This window comes from Macaca thibetana, chromosome 7 (genome assembly GCF_024542745.1).
Source record: "Macaca thibetana thibetana isolate TM-01 chromosome 7, ASM2454274v1, whole genome shotgun sequence".
Taxonomy (NCBI): Eukaryota; Metazoa; Chordata; class Mammalia; order Primates; family Cercopithecidae; genus Macaca; species Macaca thibetana.
This window is the reverse complement of record NC_065584.1, coordinates 139,607,072-139,631,073: the sequence shown is the minus strand read 5'-3', so window position 1 is coordinate 139,631,073 and position 24,002 is coordinate 139,607,072. Positions and strand designations below refer to the sequence as shown.

The following is a 24,002-nucleotide window of genomic DNA, read 5'->3' as shown; positions in this document are numbered from 1 at the left end:
TAGCTGGGATTACAGGTGCCTGCCACTGTGCCTGGCTAATTTTTGTATTTTAGTAGAGATGGGGTTTCACCATCTTGGCCAGGCTGGTTTTGAACTCCTGACCTCATGATCCACCTGCCTTGGCCTCCCAAAGTGCTGGGATTACAGGCCACTGTGAGACACAATGCCTGGCCGAGCTTATTTTTTAGAGCAGTTTTAGGTTCACAGCAATACTGAGTAGAAGGTACAATTTTCATATATTCCCTTCCTTTCCAAAACCCACAACGTGCACAGCCTCCCCCACTATCAACATCCCATACCACAGTGGTACGTTTGTTACACGTGATGAGCCTGCATTGATACATTATCATCCAAAGTCCATAGTTTATATTGGAGTTCACTCTTGGTGTTGTACATTCTATGGGTGTGTATACAAACGTATAATGACATCTATCTATGTTACAGTGTCATACAAAATAATTTCACTGCCCTAAAAATCCTCTGTTCTCTGCCTGTTCATCTCTTTCACTTCCCCCACTCCAACCACTAATAACCACTGATCTTTGTACTATCTCCATAGTTTTGCCTTTCCTAGAATGCCACGTAGTTGGAATCATACAGATTGACTTCTTTCAGGTAGTAATATGCATTTAAGGTTCTTCCATGTTTTTTCATGGCTTGATAGCTGATTCTTTTCAGTGCTGAATAATTTTCCATTGTCTGAATGTACCACAGTTTATTTATCCATTCACCTACTGACGAACATCTTGTTTCTTCTGAGTTCTGGCAATTATGAATAAGGCTGCTATAATAAATATCAGTGTGCAGGTTTTTGTGTGGACATGAGTTCTCCCTTCATTTGGGTAGATACCAAAGAATGTGATTGGATTGTATGGTAAGAGTAAGTTTAGCTTTGTAAACAACTTCCAGACTGTCTATAACAAAGGGCCTGTACCATTTTGCATTCTTACCAGCAATGAAGGAGAATTCTGGGTTTCCATATCCTCACCAGCATTTGATGTTGTCAGTGTTTTGGATTTTGGTCATTCTGATAGGTATATAATGATATCTCATTCTTGTTTTAATTTGCAATTCTCTAATAACATATGATGTTGAGCATCTTCTCATGTGCTTATTTGCCATTTGTATATCTTTTGTGAGATTTGAGAATATTTTTAAAAGCACTGAAACATAAATAGATGGAGAAATATGCATGTACTTAGGTAGGTAGATTAAACATCATGAACATGTCAGTCTTCTTAATTTGATCTATAGATTCATGCAATCCCAATGCAATGCAATGCAATGCAATGCAATCTCAATAAAAATCCCCATATGGTTTCTGAGGAACTCAGATGGAAGTGTGAAGGGTGCATGTCCATGGTAAGGTGGGTACCAGTCCTACCAGATATGAAGTTATATTTTAGGGTCATAGTGATTAAGACATTGTGGCACTGGCCCAGGGATGGTCAAAATGACCAATGAAACCAAATGTAAAGCCCTGAAACAGATCCGTTCATTTATTGCATGTCACTGGGGAAAAGATAATTTTATGCAATAAATGGTGCTATGACAATTGTGTATCCTTAAGGGAAAAATAATGAAATTGGATGCCTACATATTCCTCGAATTATCAGTGTATTAAAGACGTAAATAAAAAGGCAGTATCTTTACAAACATAATATAGAAAAATATCTTTATCGCTTTAGATAAGAATTTCTTGGCTGGGCCTGGTGGCTCACACCTGTAATCCTAGCAATTTGGGAGGCTGAGGTGGGAGGATCACTTGAGACTAGGAGTTCAGGACCAGCTTGGGCAACATAGTGAGACCCTGTCTCTACAAAAAAGAAAAGAAAGTTAGCTGGGCATGGTGACCCATGCCTGTAGTCCCAGTTACTTGGGAGACTGAGATGGGAGGATGACTTGAGCCTGGGAAGTTGAGGCTGTAGTAAGCTATGACTGTGCCATTGCACTGGAGTGAGACCTTGTCTCCATTTAAAAAAAAAAAAAAAAAAAAAAAGGCTTTCTTGATCATAATATAAATTAAAGTAACTATAAAAAAAGAATAAATTTGACGACTTTAAGATTAAGAGACACTAAAAAAGTGAAAAGACAAACCAAAAATGGTAAGAATATATTTGCAACATACGTGACTGATAAATAGTATCCAGAATATATGAAGAGCTGCACATCCATGGAAAAAGAACCTGGCTGGGCGTGGTGGCTTGTGTCTATAATCCCAGCGCTTTGGACGGCTGAGGTGGGCAGATCACTTGCCTCCAGGAGTTCGAGACCAGCCTGGCCAACATGGCGAAACCCCATCTCTACTAAAAATAAAAAAATTAACCGGGTATGGTGGTGCGTGCCTGTAGTCCCAGCTACTTGGGAGGCTGAGGGGTGAGAATCACTTGAACGCAGGAGGCGGGGGTTGCAGTGAGATGAGATTGTGCCACTGCCCACAAGCCTGGGCAACAGAGTGAGACTCTGTCTTAAAAAAAAAGAACCCAATAGAAAAATAGGAGAAAGATACAAATGTGCATTTTAATAAGAGGAAACTAGATGGCCAAGAAACTAATAAAAGATGCTCACACTCATTAGCAAATTTAGATCATAATGTGTTACCATTTTGAGAAGTCTGACAACAAGCACCAAATGTTGGTGAAGATATGAAGTTGGGAGTGTGTGAAACAACTATGCTGGACAGCAATTTGATATTATCTTCTATTACTGAACATGTGTGCATAGGTATAGCCCAGGAATTTCACGCTTTGACACCTACCCTAGAGGAGGTGATCTCCCCGTGGTGTGTGCCAAATTCGTTCAGTTGTGTGCCGAATTCGTTCAGTTGTGTTGAGATGTTGAACCCCTTGTCCCTCAGGGTGGCTGGACAGGGCCTGGCCTTTCTGGGGCCCTCAGACCTGTTGCCTTTGATCAAGAGCATGTGTCCTGGTAGGTCATACAAATATCATGAACAAGGTTGAAAAGCAATTTTCCAGAGAAACTCTTGCTGGTGTGCATTAGGAGATATGCACATACATATAGCAGTGTTAAGTGAGACCAAAAACATGGTAGATCTGGTATAGGTACTGAATTCTTCTTCTAGGAAAACACAGAGACATTAAGTAATTAGATAAGGGTAATTAGAGAAGGGTTCTAACCTCTTATTTCTTAGTGTCAGTGGTTTCAAGGAGAGTGAGAGAGGCAGAGAAGGTGATAATACTACAACTCCTCTCCACTGTGTTTCCTGTGTTTTCTTTTCTTTTCTTTTTTTTTTTTTTTGAGACTTGAGGCTCACTGTATTGCCCAGGATGGAGTGCAGTGGCATGATCTCAGCTCACTGGCAACCTCCGCTTCACAGGTTCCAGCAATTCTCGTGCCTCAGCCTGGAGTGCAGTGGCGCGATCTCAGCTCACTGCAACCTCTGCCTCCCAGGTGCAAGCAATTCTCGTGCCTCAGCCTCCTGAGTAGCTGGGCTTATAGGTGCCCACCTGCATGCCTGGCTAATTTTTGTATTTTCAGTAGAGACGGGGTTTCACCATGTTGGCCAGGCTGGTCTCGATCTCTTGACCTCAGGTGATCCGCTGGCTTTGGCCTCCCAAAGTGCTGGGATTACAGGCATGAGCCATCATGCCCAGCTAGTGTGTGTTTTCATTGAGATACATTCAGATGGGTGGTGGATGATGATGGGCAAGGCCTAAGTTTGGAATCTGAGGAGGTGCTTATTGCAGTCTTCTAAGAGGAGTGAATGAGTGAGTGCCGTGTGGGACATCTAGCTGTCTTCCCTGACATTTCCTTTTTTACTCACTGCCAGATAAAGAACTTTACAACAGGGAGATAGTATCTGGAAACCAAGTTTAATCAGAACAGCCGGGACTGCCCATCATGTCCTGTGTATTGAGTTTGGCTGAGAGCACCCTGCTGTTATGCTTGGTCTTGTTCATCCTGAACTAACAGCATGTTCCGTCTTCTGTGGCTTGTATAGTCATGGTCTTTTTGGAGCTTTCACTGTTGGCTACTCTGCCTCTGTCTCAAGGACAGAGGTAAATGTGGGCCCCAGGGAATGGGGATGATTTTCAAGCATTTCTCAGTGATGTGGCTTTGATGATCTCTCGCACTGAAGCTGCCCCAATCCAATCTCATCATCCTTCCCTTCCAAAAATCTGATACCACCCACGAATACCTCATGGCCATTCCAACTCTTTCCCTTCCCCACTTCACATGTCCTGCTTCTGTCGGCAGCATTATTTTGGCCTCCTGGCTCTCTAGGCTTTATTCTTTGGTGTTTTCTTGGCTGTATCCTTTTCTACCTGATGTGGAACTCTGTTCTATTATTTTAAAATTAGTGTATCTTGGATCCTCTTCTTCCCATCCCCATGTGGCTGCCCTCATCTAGGCCCTCATCTGCAAGGAGTGAGAGGTGATAGAAGGGACAGCTGTCACCATGACCCCACTTAAATTTCTCATGGCTGAGCTTTGAACTTTGAACCTGGAATCATACAGCATAGAATGTCTGTGTTGGAAAGAGACCATTGAGGTGAAACCTCTTATTTCATATTAGAGAAAACAAGGCCTGCAGAGTGATGGTGGCCTATCCTGGGTCTACACAGATGGTGGTAGAGGAACCCCATATACCAACGGATTAGTCGTCCTGCTCTCCTTAACTTGCCACATTACCTCATAAGCATTCCTTTGAGTTTACAGCCAGTTTTGTACTTCGAGGATTATATCTTAAACACATTTGTATCCTTTGAAATGATTAGCAAGCTCCTCAATACTTGTTAAATGGAAGTCAAAATATGTCCTTGCATGAAACGTGCTGTGTATCCTATTCCTCACTCTCTAGCTAAATCTTGCCTGGCTTTGAAGAAGATGCCCAGCTCAGGTCCTGGCTCTTGCTTTGAGTCATGGTCACATTGCTCCCTTTCTTTCTTTTTTTGAGACAGGGTCTCACTCTGTCACCCAGGCTGGAGTGTGGTGACATAGTCATGGCTCACTGCAGCCTTGAACTCTTGGGCTCAAGTGATCCTCCCACCTCAGCCTTCTGAGTAGCTGGACTACTGGCACAAGCCACCTCGAGTAGCTGGACTACTGGCACAAGCCACCTCACCTTGCTAATTAGAAAAATTTTTGTACAACAGCATCTCATTATGTTGCCCAGGTTGGTTTTGATCTCTTGGGCTCAAGTGATCCTCCCACCTCAGTCTCTTGAATAGGGGGGATTATAGGTATGAGCCACCATGCCTGGCAGATTGCTCCCCTTTTCTGACCTCCCAGGCTCTACTTGACTTATAAAACAGCCATCTTACATGTACCCTGTAGTTTACAGTTTATAAAATGCATTTCACGTAATGGACCCTTTAATCCTTCCAATAATCTTGCTAGATAAATATTCCCATATTGAGGAAACAGTAGGGGGAGGCTGTCTGGCTCACCACAGGACACATAGCTGGGAAGGAAGTAGCATAGTTCAGGTCTTTTGACTTGAAGCCCCTTTCACTTTTGATTTCTTGTGCTGGCTGGTCCACATGGTATACTAGACGTTTTTCTCCCTGATAATATTGTCTTATCCGTCCTTTTTTGTAAATGAGTACATCATTCCACCTAACCCTGATTACCAACTTCTTTAAGGGAGTAGCTGGATCATATGTTTCTTTCATGACATTCGTAGTTGCTAGCACAGTAATGGATAGGTAGTAATTGCTTACCAAATACTGTTGAGTTGGATGTAAATATGGTTTAATTATCAGAAAAGCACAGCTATCAGTGGAGTCCCAAAACACTTTTTGAGTCTCTCCTAAATAAAATTGGCAGCGAATGGAGGGAACCAGCGGAAGGAAAAGGCTGTTAGAGAAAGTAGATGGTAGTCACAATTAGCATTTGAGTGACAGCTGGCCAGTTGTCTGTCCAGTGGTGAGGGGTAGTGGAGAAGCAATACACAAAATGAGACTCTTCAGGAAATATGCAACTGTACTGAAGAGATGAGACACACCCATGAGGTGGGAATGGAGTACTTAAAAGTGGCAGATGGCCTGTACAAGTTAGCCAAAGCATTCATTCATATTAAGAAACACTGATTAAAGGAATACCCTGAGGAGAATGGATTTATGAGAACAGGCTTCCAGGGTGAAAATGGAAGGGATAGAGATGCAGTTTGGTTTCAGTTTATAATCATTCCGTTAATTACTGGAGCCGTGAGAAAAGAGACGTAAGTGGGTGAGGATGTTGCCATTGAAACAACTTCTCTTCCCTTTCTTCTACTATGTGCAGTCACTAGGGCCTCAGCCCTGAGCCCTGGAAGTCAGAAGTGAAAGAAAGACAAATAATTGCTCATGTCATCTGTGCATGGAGGTGTGTAGTGATGAGCAACTTGCTGGATTTTCTGGTACTTCTTTAACATATTTTTGTGCATTTTCTTCATAAATCAAAGAGATGCTTTAAAAGTTCTAATAGTTGGACAACTAAGTTGTGTTTCCAACTCTGCCTTTTCCCAAAGGGTCACAAAAATCCGTAGACATAAGCCCCAGATTTTGGTTTGGAAAATCATGCTGCATTTTATCTTTATGTTTGGGCTGCTCCTGAGTTCGTAAATATTTTGTGCCTGAATGAAATGTAAAACTGCTTCCACTATAATATATGTGAAAAATGTCCAGTTTCCTAATAGTAGAAGCCAACACATTTTCTTTTGTGAGTTTCTGTCTCCTACAGAGAACGTAAGATGGAGGGCTTTTAGATTAAAAGTAATAGAATTTTGACATCTGTTCCTGCCTGTGTCAGAATTTTTCACAATTTAGAACTGTATTTCAAGAGCTAAAGGAATGTATATCTAAAATGCTTACAAGCATCAGAAATTAATGGAAATTATTTCAAATTAATTAAAAATCATAAGTTCTATATGGAATAATTTTATCTATCATGTTCTATGCTGTAGATTCTAAAAGAAAAATAAAAAACTTGCATTTCTTGAACATTCATATATGGTTTTAGAGTGATACATCTAGGAAAATAGATTGGTACCATTGAGGCCTATTGTTAGATGTGTTGGTTTATTTTTAATGCTTGATGGCTATATAGCAATTATATTTTTTATATGATGAGCAAGTATATATAGGACAGTAATAAAAGGAATATCATTATAATATTTCTTTCTTTAAAAAATAGGAAGGTATTTCTCGAGGTCAAAACTCAACCAACCTTTGCAGCCAAATTTGTTGGTATATAAAGGCTAACTTTATACTTTAAAATGTGGACATAATAAAATGTGATTGTAGAATTATGAGATTGATATTCATGTGTGACTTCTGAAAACTTTTTTTACTACTTTACAGTTATCTGTCTCATGCAGAATCTCATTTCACCCTCATTTAAAAAATTAAGTGTAATGTCGCTTGTTTTTGTGATTTCCCCTGAACACTCATAGTTTCTAAAGACTTACTTATTGCTTATCAATTATCCATGTTATAAACACGTGGGTACTTACGTCTTTATGGTTTATGCTCGTCTTGTCTACAATTTCCTTTATCCTCTTGGGTTGTTCTCTTGCTGATTCATAGTCTCTTTGCTAACACAAAGTCTTTATTTCTGTGTTAGTAAATCTGTATTGAGGTTTATTCCCCGACTTTTTTTTTTTTTTTTAAACAAGGCTCTTGTTCTTTCTGAGCCACCCTCTTGCCTGCTTATTTTAGCCCTTATGTTCTTAACCTCTAGGCTTCAAATGTCTTTCTCAGAGGCATGTTAAGAAAATAGGAGCTTTGTTTCCATGGATAGCCTTATCACAGGCTTAGCTGAGGACACAGACAAGGTATGGCCTTGGGGGACTAAGTTCTAACCTGGATGCTTGCCTTTCCATCTGCCTAGTCAGGAAAAGGAAACTTAGTGAAGGAACCTAGTTGGAGTAGTTAGGGAGCTTTTCTTTTTTTTTTTCTTTGAGATCGTGTCTTGCTCTGTTACCCAGGCTGGAGTGCGGTGGCACTGTCTTGGCTCACTGCAACCTCTGCCTCCTTAGTTCAAGCAATTCTCCTGCCTTAGCCTCCAGAGTAGTTGGGATTACAGGCGCCCACCACCATGCCTGGCTAATTTTTGTATTTTTAGTAGAGACAGATTTCACCATGTTGGCCAGGATGGCCTCGAATACCTTACCTCAGGTGATCTGTTAGCCTTGGCTTTCCAAAGTGCTGGGATTACAGGCATGAGCCACCACACCTGGCCAGTTAGGGAGCCTTTCTTTTCTTTTTTTAATGGACAGAGTCTTGCTCTGTCAGCCAGGCTGGAGTGCAGTGACACGATCTTGGCACCTCCGTCTCTTGGATTCAAGTAATTCTCCTGCCTTGGCCTCCCAAGTAACTGGGATTATAGGCGCATGCCACCATGCCCAGCTAATTTTTGTAATTTTAGTAGAGCTGGGGTTACACCATGGTGGCCAGCTGGTCTCGATCTCTTGACCTCATGATCCTCCTGCCTTGGCCTCCCAAAGTGCTGGGATTATAGGTGTGAGCCACCGTGCCTGGCCAGGGAGTCTTTCAAACTGGATGGGCAGAATAGGGGAAAGCAAGTTGACCGAATAAATTGCTGTAACTTAGAAGGTTAGAAAATTTCTCTGGCTTTTGATAAAGCAACAACTACTATGGGTCTTTTTTTGGTATATATAAATAGATACATATATCTACATCTATCTATCTATATCTATAGCTTTTCGGGTGTTTGGCTGCATGGATGAATTATTATTTTATTTTCTAGATTTTTTTGAGATGGAGTCTCGCTCTGTCACCCAGGCTGGAGTACGGTGGTGGAATCTTGGCTCACTGCAGCCTCTGCTTCCTGGGTTCGAGCCATTCTCGTGCCTCAGCCTCCAGAGTAGCTGGGATTACAGGCACGTGTCCCCATGCCTGGCTGATTTTTGTATTTTTTAGTAGAGACGGGGTTTCACTATGTTGGCCAGGCTGTTGAACTCCTGGCCTCAACTGATCCACCTGCCTTGGCCTCCCAAAGTGCTGGGATTACAGGTGCGAGCCACTGTGCCCGGCAACTTGGATGAATTATATAGTGGTGAATTCTGAGATTTTAGTGTACCCATCACCTGAATAGTGTACGTTGTACCCAATATGTAGTTTTTATATCCCTCACCACTCTCCCCCAGTCTTTTCTAGCTGCTGTTACTGTGGGCTCTAATGAACTGTGTTGTCTGCCCAGATGTCCTCTTGAATTCTTGGAATGCTATCCTCCGAGACTCCCAGATCCATAAACGACTCTTTCCCTTTGTTGACGTGCTCCTTAGTCTCTTGGTGTTTGACCTTGATATGACTTTGAATACCTGTCTGAAAACTCCCTTTGTACTTAATCCCTGTGGATTTGAGTTGATTTTTGTGCTGCCTTGACATAAAGCCAGGTAGGGAATGCCAGGGGTTTCTCTGTCCCCTCTACCTCCTGCCCCTTTCTCCTTCCCTGGAACTTTGTAATGGTTTTAAGCAAGGGTACTTTCTTGTAAAACACTCCTCCTGACACAGCCATTAGCTGAGCCTAATACTAGAAATTTCTTCTGAATTCATAGAAAGAAGAAAATCTGAAGTTTTACTTTGATCAGTATTTAAAAAAAATTTTTTTGTACCTCTTTATGCTCTTTTGTGCTATAATTTAGTATGAAGTGACTTCTGATACAGCTCAAAATAATATGTTCTCAGTTATCTTAAAGTTGCTATACCAACATTTCATTGTGTTCTTCAAACCATACCTTGACTTTTGAGGGTTCCATCCATATATAGATTTTTGAGTCCGTCAGGACTAATCTGGTCATATTTTCTGATGGCCTCAAAGTGTCCATTTAGATACAAGAAAGGATCACCAGTGTAGCTGGTTACAAACATCCTCCCAACAGTTTTCTCTCTTGCGCCTTTAAGGACACCAGTTTCCTATCCCATGGTCAGTGCTGCTTCCCTTTTGGGCAATTTGGCCTAGATTTTTCCAGGATTCATTTCCAGGACACATTCCCTGGGAATGACCCAGTTATGGTTGTTCTCAAGACTCTTCCTGTAGTCTCATTTCATTCTCTCAAGCTTTAGATAGCTCCTCTTGCAGTTCTCACCAGGGACACCCAAAGCATTTCAGATCCCTCCCAGATAAGAAGTGTGTTAAGGTGGTATAGGAGACGCTGAATAAAGAGTGTGGCAGACCTTACAAATGAGCTGTCAACTGAAGTGGTTAGGCAGAGAGGAGGTGTTTAGGGACAAAGCCAAAGGCAAAGGAGATGATTCAGAGCTGCATTGTAGGTAGACCTTTCTGCAATGATTTTCCAAATGTGTACCGTGAGATTCTTCTTATGTCCTTGGTGGGTCTATGGGCGCTGGTGTCTTAACCTTCCCTCCTTTCATTAGAATCATTCTGCTGCCACCTATTTTATATGTTGGGGTGCCATGTAAGATTTTATTTGAAGAAACAGTTTTATTGCTAAAGAAAGTTTGCAACCAGCTGGACCAGAGCAGTTTTCTGAGGCAATGAAAGGTTTGTTGCAATGACATTATGTAGGTTTCCTATGCAGGAACTGGCTCTGAAGACACTCATCTGCTATGAAAAAGAAGTAGCCCAAACCTAGAATAGCCCTTTCATGCTTCTAGAAGTCAGACAAGAAACTTCCCAAAGAATAATCTCTATAGTGATCTGTAATAAAATGTTATGATGCAACATATTGTGTTCGTTCTTTATTGCTCAATTGACTGTTGTAACAGGATGAAAGCAAATGTGCTGAAAAGTGTGCCTGAGCCTTGACTGCCGTTTCTTGAATGTAGTTCACATGTGCTTCCTTAAATAATTTTACAACAATAGACAAATGAATCCATTCTGATTAAGAAAAGGAGAGAAGTCTAGTGCAAATTACAGGCTTCTCCACTAATAATTATAGGAATTCCAAATAACATGTAAATGCTAATGGCAGACGTAAATAACTTAAAGTAGCATAAATAAGCAACTTGGAGGTCTCTAAATTTGGTATATCACTTATTTGACCATATACTTTTTTTAATTCCAGTTTTTAAAAAACATAATAGAAAGTCCAGGCGCTGTGGCTCATGTCTGTAATCCCAGCACCTTGGAAGGCTGAGGTGGGCAGATCACTTGAGGTCAGGAGTTTGAGACCAGCCTGGCCAACATGGTGAAACCCCATCTCTACTAAAAAATACAAAAATTAGCTGGGCGTGGTTGCGCAGGCCTTTAGTCCCAGCCACACGAGAGGCTGAGGCATGAGAATCACTTGAACCCAGGTGGCGGTGGTTTCAGTGAGCCCGAGATCACACCACTGCACTCCAACCTGGGTGACAGAGTGAGACTCCATCTCAAACAAACAAAAAAACCCCCAAAAAACCCAAAAACAAACAATAGAAAAATAAAATTTTAATAAGTTTACAGAACTCTTTTTTTTTTTTTTTTTTTTTTTGAGACGGAGTCTGGCTCTGTCGCCCAGGCTGGAGTGCAGTGGCCGGATCTCAGCTCACTGCAAGCTCCGCCTCCCGGGTTTATGCCATTCTCCTGCCTCAGCCTCCGGAGTAGCTGGGACTACAGGCGCCCGCCTCATCGCCCGGCTAGTTTTTTGTATTTTTTAGTAGAGACGGGGTTTCACCGTATTAGCCAGGATGGTCTCGATCTCCGGAGCTCGTGATCCGCCGTCTCGGCCTCCCAAAGTGCTGGGATTACAGGCTTGAGCCACCGTGCCCGGCCCCAGTTTACAGAACTCTTAAAGTATTTTCATGAATCCTAGAGTTTCACAGAATGCAAACTGAAAAGCACCGATTTAGTGCTTCTCTGAATAAAGACTGCAATGCTTGCTCTTTTATTATGCTTTATATTCATCCTCTTTAAGAGATGACCTTGGGCTTATTTTCTAAAAATGAATATGATCTAGAAGTTTCAACACACCTTTCTTAGAAACAGATGAAGTAGCAAAAAGATAAATAAGGGTATATCAGATCGAAAACCACAACTAACTAGTTTGACTAGAATGTATGTAATTTTGCATCCAGTTAACAGGGTGTACAGATTGTTTTCACATAATCATGGAACACTTATAAAACTTAATTCAGGTGGGGCATGGTGGCTCATGTCTGTCATTTCACCATTTTGGGAGGCTGAGATAGGAGGATCACTTAAGCCTGGGAGTTCAAGACCAGCCTGGGCAGCAACATAGTGACACCTTGTCTCTACCAAAAAACTGAAAAAGAATTATCCATTTTTGGTGGTGCATACCTGTGATCCCAGCTACTTAGGAGGCTGAGATGGGAGGATTGCTTAAGCTGGGGAGGTCAAGGCTGTGGTGAGACATAATTGCGCCAGTGCGCTCCAGCCTGGGCAACAGAGTGAGACCCTGTCTCTAAATAAATAAACTTAATTCCTCTTAAATTCCCCCAAATTCGATGTTATGCAGACCACATGTAGCAATCACAGTGCAATAAAATTAGAGATGGACAACAGTAATAGCAAAAAAGCCAACTGTAATCTGACAGGCTGAGTTAGAAACTGGCTGGATGAGTGTGCATTGTTGTTCTTCAGTCCTTTTGCATAAGTAAACACAAGTCACACCCCATTCTATAAACAGCTGCTGGTAGAAATGCAGTCAGTTCTGAGACTCTGCATACTGAATAATAGGTGAAATAAGGAAAGACTTTGAGAAGCAATAAGAAGTATATTTGATTTGACCTTGTCCATTAGGTGAGTTTCCTTTCTTTTTTTTTTTTTGGTTCAGTTACTAAAGAATATGATATTTAGGGAACATTTAAACATGTGTTATAAATATATATTAATGGAGACAGTAGACTTGACAAAAATCAAAAAGACCTGTATATAGCTGGCTGTCTACAGCGTACTGACACCAAATGGAAGAAGCTAAGAGTCCTGGCATCATTGGTTTAGTGGTATTAAAACATCAGGAAAAGCCTTGATTTTTCTGAGCCTAGTTTACTGTTTTTAAAAGAACTAAGTTGGGATATAATAAACATATTTATAGATACTAATGTTTTAAACGCGTGACCTGTTTGTATCAGAATGCTACCTTTTCATTAACATTATGGTAAAGCCCAAACTGGCATAGTACTAAGAAGCACTTGGGTTTCCAGAATGGCTTTTTTCCCAGACTTTACAGGGGAAAAACTCTTCCTGATTGGAAAAGTGGGAGTCCCTGAAGACACAGCAACATTATGAATTTATTGAGGAGGGTTGCACACCTTGAAGTTCACATAGCAACTCAGTGTGTAACAAGAAAAGCACTGGCATTGTTAGTTTCATGTCACTTTTTGCACATGCAAACTGGAGTTGGCAACAGTACCTGGAGATGAGGGACAGGAAAGCCAGAAGAGGAAAAAGACTAAAAGTAGAGAGGCTATGGCACCCAGATGATGGTTGGAAGTGAGGCTGTTGGAACACAGCATGGGGTGTGGTAGGGCGGATGTTTGACTATGGAAATGAAAATCAGCTGTGAAGAGATGGAAGTCCTGTGTGCTTTAGCATGCAACCACGTACCTGAAGAACATATTCCTGTGGGCAGAGAATGTATCTGCTTAAATGTGGTTACTGCCTGTAGTCAGGGCGTGGTGCTGTGCGCCTGTAGTCCCAGCTGCTCGGGAGGCTGAGGCTGGAGAATGGCGTGAACCCCGGAGGTGGAGCTTGCGGTGAGCTGAGACTGCACCACTGCACTCCAGCCTGGGCAACAGAGCGAGACTCTGTCTCAAAAAAAGAAAAATGTGGTTAGTGAGGATGAGGGTGTGGGGTAGGCAGGACAAGGGAGGTGTGAAGCCATACTTGGTGCCTCTTAGTAGTCTTTTTAAGTATCTATGTGCCAAACTGATGGTACTCATATTCTCATTTTTTAAAAAGTCAATGATAAATGAGCCCCTCTCTTCCCCAGTTACTGTCAACTCGTGGACATTTGTCTAATTGTTTTTATTATTTGGACAGTCATCTTTAACAGGTCTGGCTGCTTCTAATTCAACATTTTTCTTAGAAGGAAAGAAGCATCATTGCTCCTTCAGAAAGCAAAGGGTTTGCTTTTTGAATTGGTGTGTTTCCCTAACAGATTAACATCTTTCCTGTGTTGCAGCAAACAAAAAACTTGAGGAAGGTGAGATGCAAGAGGGAGTCAGTCTGTGTTGGTCAAAGGTTTTCCATGCACGTTTCTTGTTGCAGGAAGATGAGTCTTGGCAGATTCCTTGACACTGTTTTTAGGTCTGCGTTTTGCAACTTGGAAATTCTCTTTGCAATGTGAAGTCCTTTGAGTGCTGATTTTTTTTTTTTTTTTTTTTTTTGAATGCTATCTGATTTGTAATTCTCTCAGTCCTGGCTGTGCTGTCATTTCTATTTTTTTCTGCCTTTGAGCCTTGAGCCCACGAGTTTGGTGGCACTCTGAGATAACCAAAGCTCTGCATTTTACCTCTTCAGAGCTTGTTAATACCAGAATTCCCTATACTTACCAGTTGGGCTTGCAGATGTTTCACCTTCCAGGTAGCTTAAGTTGTTCCTTCTTTTTCATTTTCAGGAAATATTTCCACTCCATTCTTTGATAGCTTTATGAAGTCTCAGTGTCATCCTGAAGGTAGAGTGGAAAAACCACCAGGCTCAGTGCTCAAGCCTGATTTAAGCCTTAATCTGTCATAATCATAAGAATAGCTATGGTTCATTGATCTTCATCAGGCATTTTGCTGCTCACTTTGTACAGGTAGGAGGTGGTGTACTGTTATTTGAATTTAGGAGAACTTGACTCCGAAGTCTGTGTTTCATTGTCTTCTATGTGCTCACAAAAAGCAACCACTCAGTGGGAGCATACTTCATAGATTTTGCACTCGTTCCAAATTCTTGGAGGCTGCTTGCTTCTTGGTGGTGGTAAGAGGCATGTTTAGCTATGGGTTGAGCAGACTATTGCAGTGTTGTGTGGTTGTGTCCCTTCTGAGACTGCTGTCACATTATTTGAGATATTACTAAGCAAACCAAACAGCCACACCTGTTTCCACTGTATTGCCTATGTTTTACCAATGGCATATATTCTATGTTTGCTTTTCTTTTCTATTACCCTATATTTATAAAGCCAGAGGTACTTGTCACAAACTGTAAGTCCTTATAGACCCAGTGTTTTGATGCATTTACTTTCCATAAATCTCTATAAACATTCATATTCTGATCCTGGAAGAGCCTTGGGCAACAAATAATGTCTTTTGGGTAAATGAGTCAATGGTTTCCATAAATTAAAAAAAAAAGCCGATATCTCATTTGAGTCATTGACATTGGTCTTCCACAACCTCTTCTGCTTTCAGGAATCATTTCAATGCCCTCTTATTTCCTAACATATAGTTGTTTGTGTTATTTGCCTACTGGGTTATGTTGGTCACCCACTGAGGTGATGGTAACATTTCAGAAATAGTTCATGGGTTTCTGGGCTATGACTGCTTACTTTTTCTTCATCCTGGTCTTTCTCTTTAAGAAAAATTATGAACATCTGGAAGATGCTTTTAAAAATGAGGTATGTTTTGGAAGCATTTAGAAATGTGTGTGTGTGTATATATGTATTATATGTATATATTTACATGTTATATATATGTGTATATACATGTGTATATGTTTATTACATGTAACTCCCGGGTTCAAGTAATTCTCTGCCTCAGTCTCCTGAGTAGCTGGGACTACAGGGTAATTTTTTTGTATTGTTAGTAAAGTCAGGGTTTTGCCATGTTGGTTTTGAACTCCTGACCTCAAGTGATCCGCCTGCCTTGGCCTCCCAAAGTGCTGGGGTTACAGGCATGAGCCACCATGCCCGACCTAGAAATGGATATTTAATTCAACACTATTTGCAGATAATTTTATTTTTTGTCTGAAGAACTTGCTATACTGGAATATCACCATCTGCTAGAAGCTGGTCTAGCAGTTTTCTAGCATTTGGTCTAAAAGTTTTCACTTTGTTTAAATGAGGGAAATGGAATATTCCTGTGTAGCAGGTGCATTTGTAAATATTAAGCCAAATGCTGTACACCTTAAAATCTTAACAGTTTCTAGCTGTGAACTTCTCTGCTGCCTCAACATCACTGTTAAGGATGGACTTATGTTATTATTATAAAACACTGTACTGATAGGAATGCACTTATGAATCTTAGGTTATAGGTGAATATAAAATGCAGTTATCTAATATTCTGAATTTAGATAAAATCAAACTCATCTTTTAATAAGAAACAAGGAAAAATCATATTCCTGTTTCCTTCTACTTTTCAAAGGTGTTAGATTTCCACTTCTCTACGCCTGAGATTTTGCACAAACAAGACAAGCTCTTTGTTTATAACGTCATTTTTTCCACTCTTGACATATTAGGGAGGGCAGGACCATATCTACACACATCTAGACCAGAAGTTGAGATGAGTAAACTGCACAGAAGACATAGGCTGTCTCCACTTATGGAAATGGGGTTCCTGCTATTGGGCACTATGCATCTTGCTTTTGAAGTGAAAGTAGCTGTGTTTCACCTCAGGGTGTAGGAATTGTAATGGGCTGTGAGAGTTGTGGCCAGGGCTCATTTGGTAAATACAAGTTGTCCCTACTCAAATATCTTGGTACATTATAAAATGCCTCTTCTATCCTGCCTCATGCCACGTGACTTCTCTTCCTTGCTTTTGGTGTCTCTGTTATGTGTTTCCTTCCAGAATGCCACGTATGGGTCCACAGTGGCATCATTAAAAACAAAACAAACAAACAAAAAAATAAGAAAAGCCTACTGCTTTTAACGTTAAACATAAAAGCACTGATAAGCTTTATATTTCTATGCCAGTCATTTGTATATGAACATTTTCTCCAAACGAATCCCTGGACAAGGGGCTGTTAAATTATATGAAAGAACATGTAGTGTTGTAATTCACATAAATGCTGATGTTCTGTGCTACCCGAAAAGTGATAGTTGTATTCACCTGCTCCTGTTTCTCTGCAAAAATAATTTTACGCCGCAAGAACTGAAGTCCATAAGCTACATAGGAACACTCAAATATTTTATTAAACATTCTAAAAAATTAAAAATATTTTCAGATAAAACATTCTTTTTAATATACCTTATGTTTCTCTTTCTAAATATTTCTCCTCTTGAGCTCAGGAGTTTGAGACCAGCCTGGGCAGCATAGGGAGACCTCATCTTCCCACCTACAAGAAAAAAAAAAAAAGCTGGGCATGGTGTATGGTTTTGTGCACTGCTGTGGTCTCAGCTACATGGGAGGCTGTGACAGGAGGATCACATGAGCCCAGGAGGTTGAGGCTGTCTCTTTATTCTCTACTGAGCTTCACGTGTTTTTGTTTGTTTGTTTGTTTTGTTTTGTTTGTTTGTTGGCTTGGTTTTTGAGATGGAGACTCCCTCTGTCTCCCAGGCTGGAACGCAGTGGTGCCATCTCTGCTCACTGCGACCTCCACCTCCCAGGTTCAAGTGATTATCCTGCCTCAACCTCCCTGAGTAGCTGGGATTACAGGCACCCATCACCATGCCCAGCCATTTGTATTTTTGTATTTTTAGTAGAGATGGGGTTTCACCATGTTGACCAGGCTGGTCTCAAACTCCTGACCTCAAGTGATCCGCCCATCTCAGCCTCCCAAAGTGCTGGGATTACAGGTGTGAGCCACCATGCCCATCTGAGCTTCACCTTTTTATTCCTTTTGCATGTTTATTCCTTTTGCATCTTTGTGAAACATCTGACTTGGGATATGAATTTTGATGTCATGTTGTGTTATGTTTATGAGAGAAGCTTAAAATGTTCAGAAAGATTGGCTTATTTGAAAACCCAAAGGCAGGTATAGTCATTGGGAGAAGTTAGACTGGGGCATGGCTAAAACCATAAGGTCTAAGGTAGGCAAGGAGTAAGAGATGCATTTTCCACATTGAGTATAACTGAGTTGGATCCCCATTGTGTGCTGGCACCCAGCATATAGTAAGCATTCAATCAATATTTATTGAATGAAGGAAAAAGATAGAGGGTCAGAAGTATCCTTACAGAGACATGATGTCAGAGAAAATAAAGTCTCGCTGTGTTGCCCAGGCTGTAGTGCAATGGTGCGATCTCGATGTGATTCTCCTGCCTCAGCCTCCAAAGAAGCTGGGATTACAGGTGCCCACCACCACGCCCAGCTAATTTTTTGTATTTTTAGTAGAGATGGGGTTTCACCATGTTGGCCGGGATGGTCTCGAACTCCTTACTTTAGGTGATCCACCCGCCTTGGCCTCCCAAAGTGCTGGGATTACAGGTGTGAGTTGCTGCACCCAGCCTAAAATAATCTTATTTGAGAGGAAAATACTAAGGGACTGAGCAATTCTACAGGGAAATGGAAAATTTCATGATTACTCTGCTTGCTTTTCATTTTGAAACCATAGGAAAGAAAGATGATTTATGAGGTATGGTACAAGTATCAAGAAGAGTTTTTTGTTGTTGTTGTTTTGTTTTTTTCTTGGATTTGCAATGACCAACAAGAAGCAGACAAGCTCCCAATTTATGACTTCTCTCCTTGGCAGAGCTCATCAGGAGGAAGGGCTTCTTGACAGAGGGGCTCTGAGGACAGAAGTACAGATCCCTCAACCCAACCTCTGTAACAGCCCAAGCCTTAATCGTAAAGCAGTTTATCACTGCTATAACTGCTGGCACTGAAGAAAACTTTTGCTTCTTGAATTCAAGAAGCTATAACTGAGGTTTCTCGCTCTGAAGGAAGGAATACAGACAGACGAAAAAATACGCATACATGACTGAAATTTAGGAGACTTGAGATCTAGACTAGCCCCATATCTAACTGGTTTATTTCAGACTATTCATTTGCCTTCTCTGGGTTTCAGTTTCCTCTTCTGGAAATTAGAGCATTCAACTCATGGGTACTCCTAGGTCTGAAATTACCAAAAACCACCCAGATACAACTCATTCTTAGATTGGAATGCCAAAGTAGATTTTGTATGGGTAGGGCACCCCAAAGTCATTGTATTTACACTGAATTTCTTTCTATGATTTTTCTGAAGGTTCAGGTACTGGTTACATTAAGAATAGGTTATAAAATTACATGCCTTGCTAATAAAGAACTTGGTGAAACTATTAGTAGTATTGTTAATAAGTTTCAATTATTGAACACTTAGCACAGGGCAAACAATGTGCTAAAAGCTTTCTGTGGGTTATCTCACTTAGTCCTTAAAACAACTCAGTGAGATTAGTACTGTTATTATCTCCATTTTACAGTTGAAAGAATAAGGCTTAGTTTAAAAAACTTGGATCAGGTCCTACAAAGTAGAAAAGTCAGAATCTGAACTCAAGCCTATTTGCCATCACACTGAGAAAACATCACTCTCTATATAGTATGAGTCTTGTCCAGACATGAAGTTCTTTTTAAGGATAATGAGCAGATAAAATAAAATCAAGTATATTTATTACATGTAGTTGTTCAGTTAATATTATTCCTCCCCTTTCTTTTGCTCTGCACTAAATATGAGTAATAGAGGGAAAATTTGGCTTTCAAAAGATGGCTGACCTGTCTGGAGTAGTTTTAGAATGATTCTTCCTAATAGTAGGGGATCCTAAGGTTGGAGTCTATGATTGACTTTAATATGACACTTCATGGAAAATCTAGGCTGTGATATGTCTGTGTGTGTGTGTAGGAAAGACAGAAAGAGAGGGAGAAATAGAACTAGATATTTTCCCTTTGCTCTTAACTAAATCTACTCTCTTCTATCTTGTTTCCTAAAAAAAAGCTTAAAAAGTATTTTTGAAAACACTTAAAATTTTTTTAAGTGCTTTTTTCCTTCAACTTTTATTTTAAGTTCGGGGGTACATGTGCAGTTATTTTTATTTATTAAAAAATTTTATTTAAAGATGGGATGTTAATCTGTTGCCCAGGCTGCTGTGTAGTGATGTGATCATATCTTACTGCAGCCTTGAACTCCTGAGCTTAAGCAATCCTCCTGCCTCAGCCTCCCAAGCAAGTAGCTAGAACTACAGGCTAATGCTACCACACCTGCCTAATTTTTTATTTATATATATATATTTTTTTTTTTTTTTCTTTAAGAGATAGGTCTTACTAGTCGCCTGGGCTAGTCTTGAACTCCTGACCTCAAGCTATCCTTTTGCCTCAGCCTCCTCAGTCACTGGTATTACAGGTGAAAATACGTTTTATTTTAAAAATAAGGAAGATGATAGACTTTCTCTCACCGGGCAATTAACACCACATAGTACATGTTGAGGAAGTGGGTGTTCCTTGCTTTCTATTGTTAATCTGATGATAGTGAGGGTGGAGAGCACTTTGAAAAAATATTTGTATAAGGAGGAGAGAGAGAAGTGAGCTGAATAAGAAAGTCTTTTGCGTATCCCAAATTAAGGTCATTCTTGGCTTTTTAGAAGACATTTCCTTGAGGTAGACAGCACTTTTTTCAAGAAGGTACAGAGTTTAAATATGTAACCTTGGCTTCAAATACTCTTAGCACATCCTTATTTTTAAAAATTAATTTTCAGTTTAGGGGTTCAGTGTACTTTCTTATACTTCTAGGAAAGAAAAGATCATTGCCTGCATATTGACCCTTGGAAGCCAGATTGCTGGATGCTGCTGCTGCTCATAGCAGCTAATACTTACATAGGACTTACTATATGTCCTGTCCACTGTTCCAAACTTTGTGTGTATACCCTAGCTCAATCCTCACAATAGCCCTCAGAAATAGCTTTATTATTGTGCTTCATTAAGTCTAAAATATATTGATGATGCATTCTTGACCTTGCTAGAAGATGCTAACAAAAGACTTTCACACAACTGTATCTCTAGTGACACCTGATTTATAATAGCAATTGCAAGATGTCTTGGGTTGTAAGACTGAAATGTAAGATGCACCCCAGTTTTAAAGAAGTTAAAATAAGAAAGCATGTTAGAATTGATAAAATAGAATCTCATTCCTATTTTACAGACGAGGAGCCCAAGACAAAAGAGATTAAATAAATTTTCGAAAGTTACGTGACTGGACTCAAATACAGGTGGCTTGGTTGTAGAGTTTCTGCCTTTAACCTCCATGTTTTTCTCCTGTCAACAATACACTGGAATTGAGCCTATGCTAATATGTGGGTAGACTGGCCAAGACCCAGTTACTTATGCCCTCGTTGCGGCACTCATGATAGAACAGCCCCAGATCTTTCTGAGGGAGACAGTGTATATGCTATGTACAACTTGCCTCTAGGGCAGTGATGAGGATTGTTGTACTAATGTGTGTAAAGTGCTTGACATGTGGGCATCTGACCTAGGCTTCAGATACATTTTCAACAAGAGAGTGTCACAGGGAAGTCCTTCTGAAATGGCTTCCCAAACCTCAGTAGGCTGGAGTACAAGCAGGAAATGGTGAGTGTACAATGTTGTTTGGGTGCCACCAATGTCAAATTCTGGTACTATGTGTTCTCACTGTTTCCCTTTGTCCTCTGAAATGCCGACACAAAAATCATTTACATTATTAGATTTCTGTATTTGAGGAGTGGAGTATTTTCTTCCTGGAAAACAGGCCCTAGGAATACCACTCAGGACTTGAGTAATAAATTAAAAAAAATTATTTATATGAAAATCTACCATCAATTGAGACTTAACATTAAGTTGTCTTCACCTAGTAGTGATAAGTAGTGATGAGAAAACCAGGTAAGGGATTGCAAGATGGAGTTGGGAGTATAGTCTGCTATGGACTAGAATGATTTTCTGCTGAAAGATGGGGTAATTCCATTAACTCCAGGCTTTCACTAATTGGACTGCAAGCTCAGATAAGAAGGCTGCCACCCTGAACACCATGCCCAAACCTTGAAAGATCTGTTATTTTGAAAACCTGCCTGCCCCCAACTCCCTTTATTTCTCTGAAATTTCCTTATTCTTTGGAATTCTGGTCTCTGTTAACCCAGACCAGCCTGGTCAGTGTGATCAATTTTGGACAAACTCTAGACAGCATCCAAATTTGCTGAAGGTTTTCCCCAATTGAAGTCTTCATTGCTGGGTCATGGGTGAATGTTTTTCTGCCGGGTCTTTGAGGTAAGATGGGAGGTGAATTCTCAACCCAGGAAGCCTGTGTCACTCATCACATCTTTCCCTGTTATCTGAGTCATCTCCTATGCCAGTGCTCCTTTCTCCCAATCCTTTACTGTCCTCGAACACATACATGCTGTTCGAGTGTGGCGATACAGTATGTAATGGTGGAGATACATTTTTGGATACAGAATACCTACAAATGAGGTAATTTAAAAATAGAATTTGAAGTTTGTTGGTTTGGCACAAGTTTTAAGCACCACACTGTTGTTTTTGGTGCTTCCGATTGTCATTTTACATTTCTAGTTTTGAACTGTTGGGACATCTGAAATTAATTTGAAACATTTCAGAATGTTTTGAACCAGTCTATATCAGTCTAAACAAGTAAGAACAATTTTATAGATAACTGTAGTTATCAAACTAGTTTCCAGCAGTTTAATAGAGTTTGAGCAAGTGTGACTCAATTGAAAGTAGATTTAATTTGTCAGCAGAGTTTGATCCAGTAAAATATACTCAGAACCAACTAAAACTTATAGGAGCCTGTCAGAACCTGCATGTCCAAGTCAGAGCCTATTTGAGCTAGCTAAAACCAGTCTGAAGCAATTAAAGCTAATTACAATGAGACTCCAATAATTTTGGTTAGATATATCAGGTTTTAGCCAGAGTCAGAAAGTAGTTTTGTAGGAGAACCTCTTTTAACTCACCCTAAAATAATATGAACAAGATTCTTTTGAACAACTATGAACTTGCTGAAATGGATGGGTGTATTTTATATGGATTTGAACCTGTTTTAAAGTTGATCAGGACTCTTTTGAAATAAACATATCTTTATTAAATGAATTGCAAATGGTTAGAACCAGCTAAAAAAGATCAGAATTAGTTTGAAAGTGATCTTTGTTAACTCAGCCGACCACTTTGAACCAGTGAGCAATACTTTGTGCTAGAAAAACATGTTTTAAGCTGGCCAGAGTCAATTTGAAAATTGTTCTAGGTCTTCAGACTCAGTCTGAATGTCCACAATGGAGACAATAAGTGAGCTAACAGTTAAGTACCCAGTATATGCCAACCATTGTGCTGGGCATTCCATAAACGGTATCTCATTGAATCCTCAGAACAATGGTGTGAGGTGTAGTATGTATTCTTTTTTATAGAACAGAAACCTGGAAATCTAAGGCTCAGAGACATCCAAGTAATTGGTATCTGGGAGATTTGGGATTTCAAACCCAGCTCTGCTTGATTTTATGAGTTTCCTATTAGGTTACCTTGTAAAATACCATACTAGTGGTCACTTTAAAGCCCAATATTGCATTTGTAACAAAAATGAGTAACGGACATGAAGCTTGGGGTAGAACAGACATTGGACTTGGAACTAGGAGATCTAGATTCCAGATTGTGCAAATCAGTCTGCTTCTCTGGGTTCTGTTTTATCCTTTAGAAAACTGAACCCAGAGAGTGGAAGGTCTGAACATTTATTTTCAGATCAAGAAAGCAGATAATTGTCTTAAAGATACAATCTGAAAAGTGCGAACTATGATTAATATTGATGGTGGTATCTATACTTTCAGTTTGCGGTATTTGGTTTGTTAATAGTCCCTTTATGATTACTTGGCCACTATTGCTATTGCGAATAGAAAACAAAACTCATGAAGATCACTTGTAGACTTACATGTGTGATTATCCATGGAAATGAAACACATTAAAGATAGTTTAAGTCTTTGAATTCCACTTAAGTGGGTTTAGAGAATTCTAGAATATGATGCCATTAGTGACAGCATTTTTTCATGTACCTTAAGTGATATAAAAAACATAGTTATACCAACTTTTTTTTTCAAATTAAAAATAAAGAGGAAATAAGGTAGCCACAGTGTCTTCTTGCATCATTCTCACTGCAGGATCGGTATTGTTTTCTGCTGCTCCATTCAGTTTGAGGGGAAGCCCCCAGATGAGTCAACATTATCTGGACTTGCTTTTCAATTCTTAGCTCTTATTTCCAATAACTTAGAGCCAGGTGTGATGCTGTGATGTGA

At 40.2% G+C, this 24,002-nt stretch overlaps 2 protein-coding genes across 7 annotated transcripts in view; one reads left to right on the top strand and one right to left on the bottom strand.

The window, feature by feature from the left end:
• PIGB (phosphatidylinositol glycan anchor biosynthesis class B) overlaps window positions 1-24,002 on the bottom strand; it is a 210,878-nt gene that overhangs the window by 98,329 nt on the left and 88,547 nt on the right. The window lies entirely within an intron of this gene.
• The window catches only part of RAB27A (RAB27A, member RAS oncogene family), an 88,739-nt gene that overhangs the window by 31,482 nt on the left and 33,255 nt on the right, over window positions 1-24,002 (top strand). Inside the window, exon 3 of one of the 6 annotated variants that reach the window (XM_050799808.1) lies at window positions 6,247-6,327. The exons of 4 other annotated variants lie outside the window; for them this stretch is intronic. The gene's annotated coding sequence lies outside the window, so the exon portion shown is untranslated. Of the gene's footprint in view, window positions 1-6,246; window positions 6,362-24,002 lie in introns of all 6 variants that reach the window. One more of the 6 variants, XM_050799807.1, reaches the window with a different exon arrangement.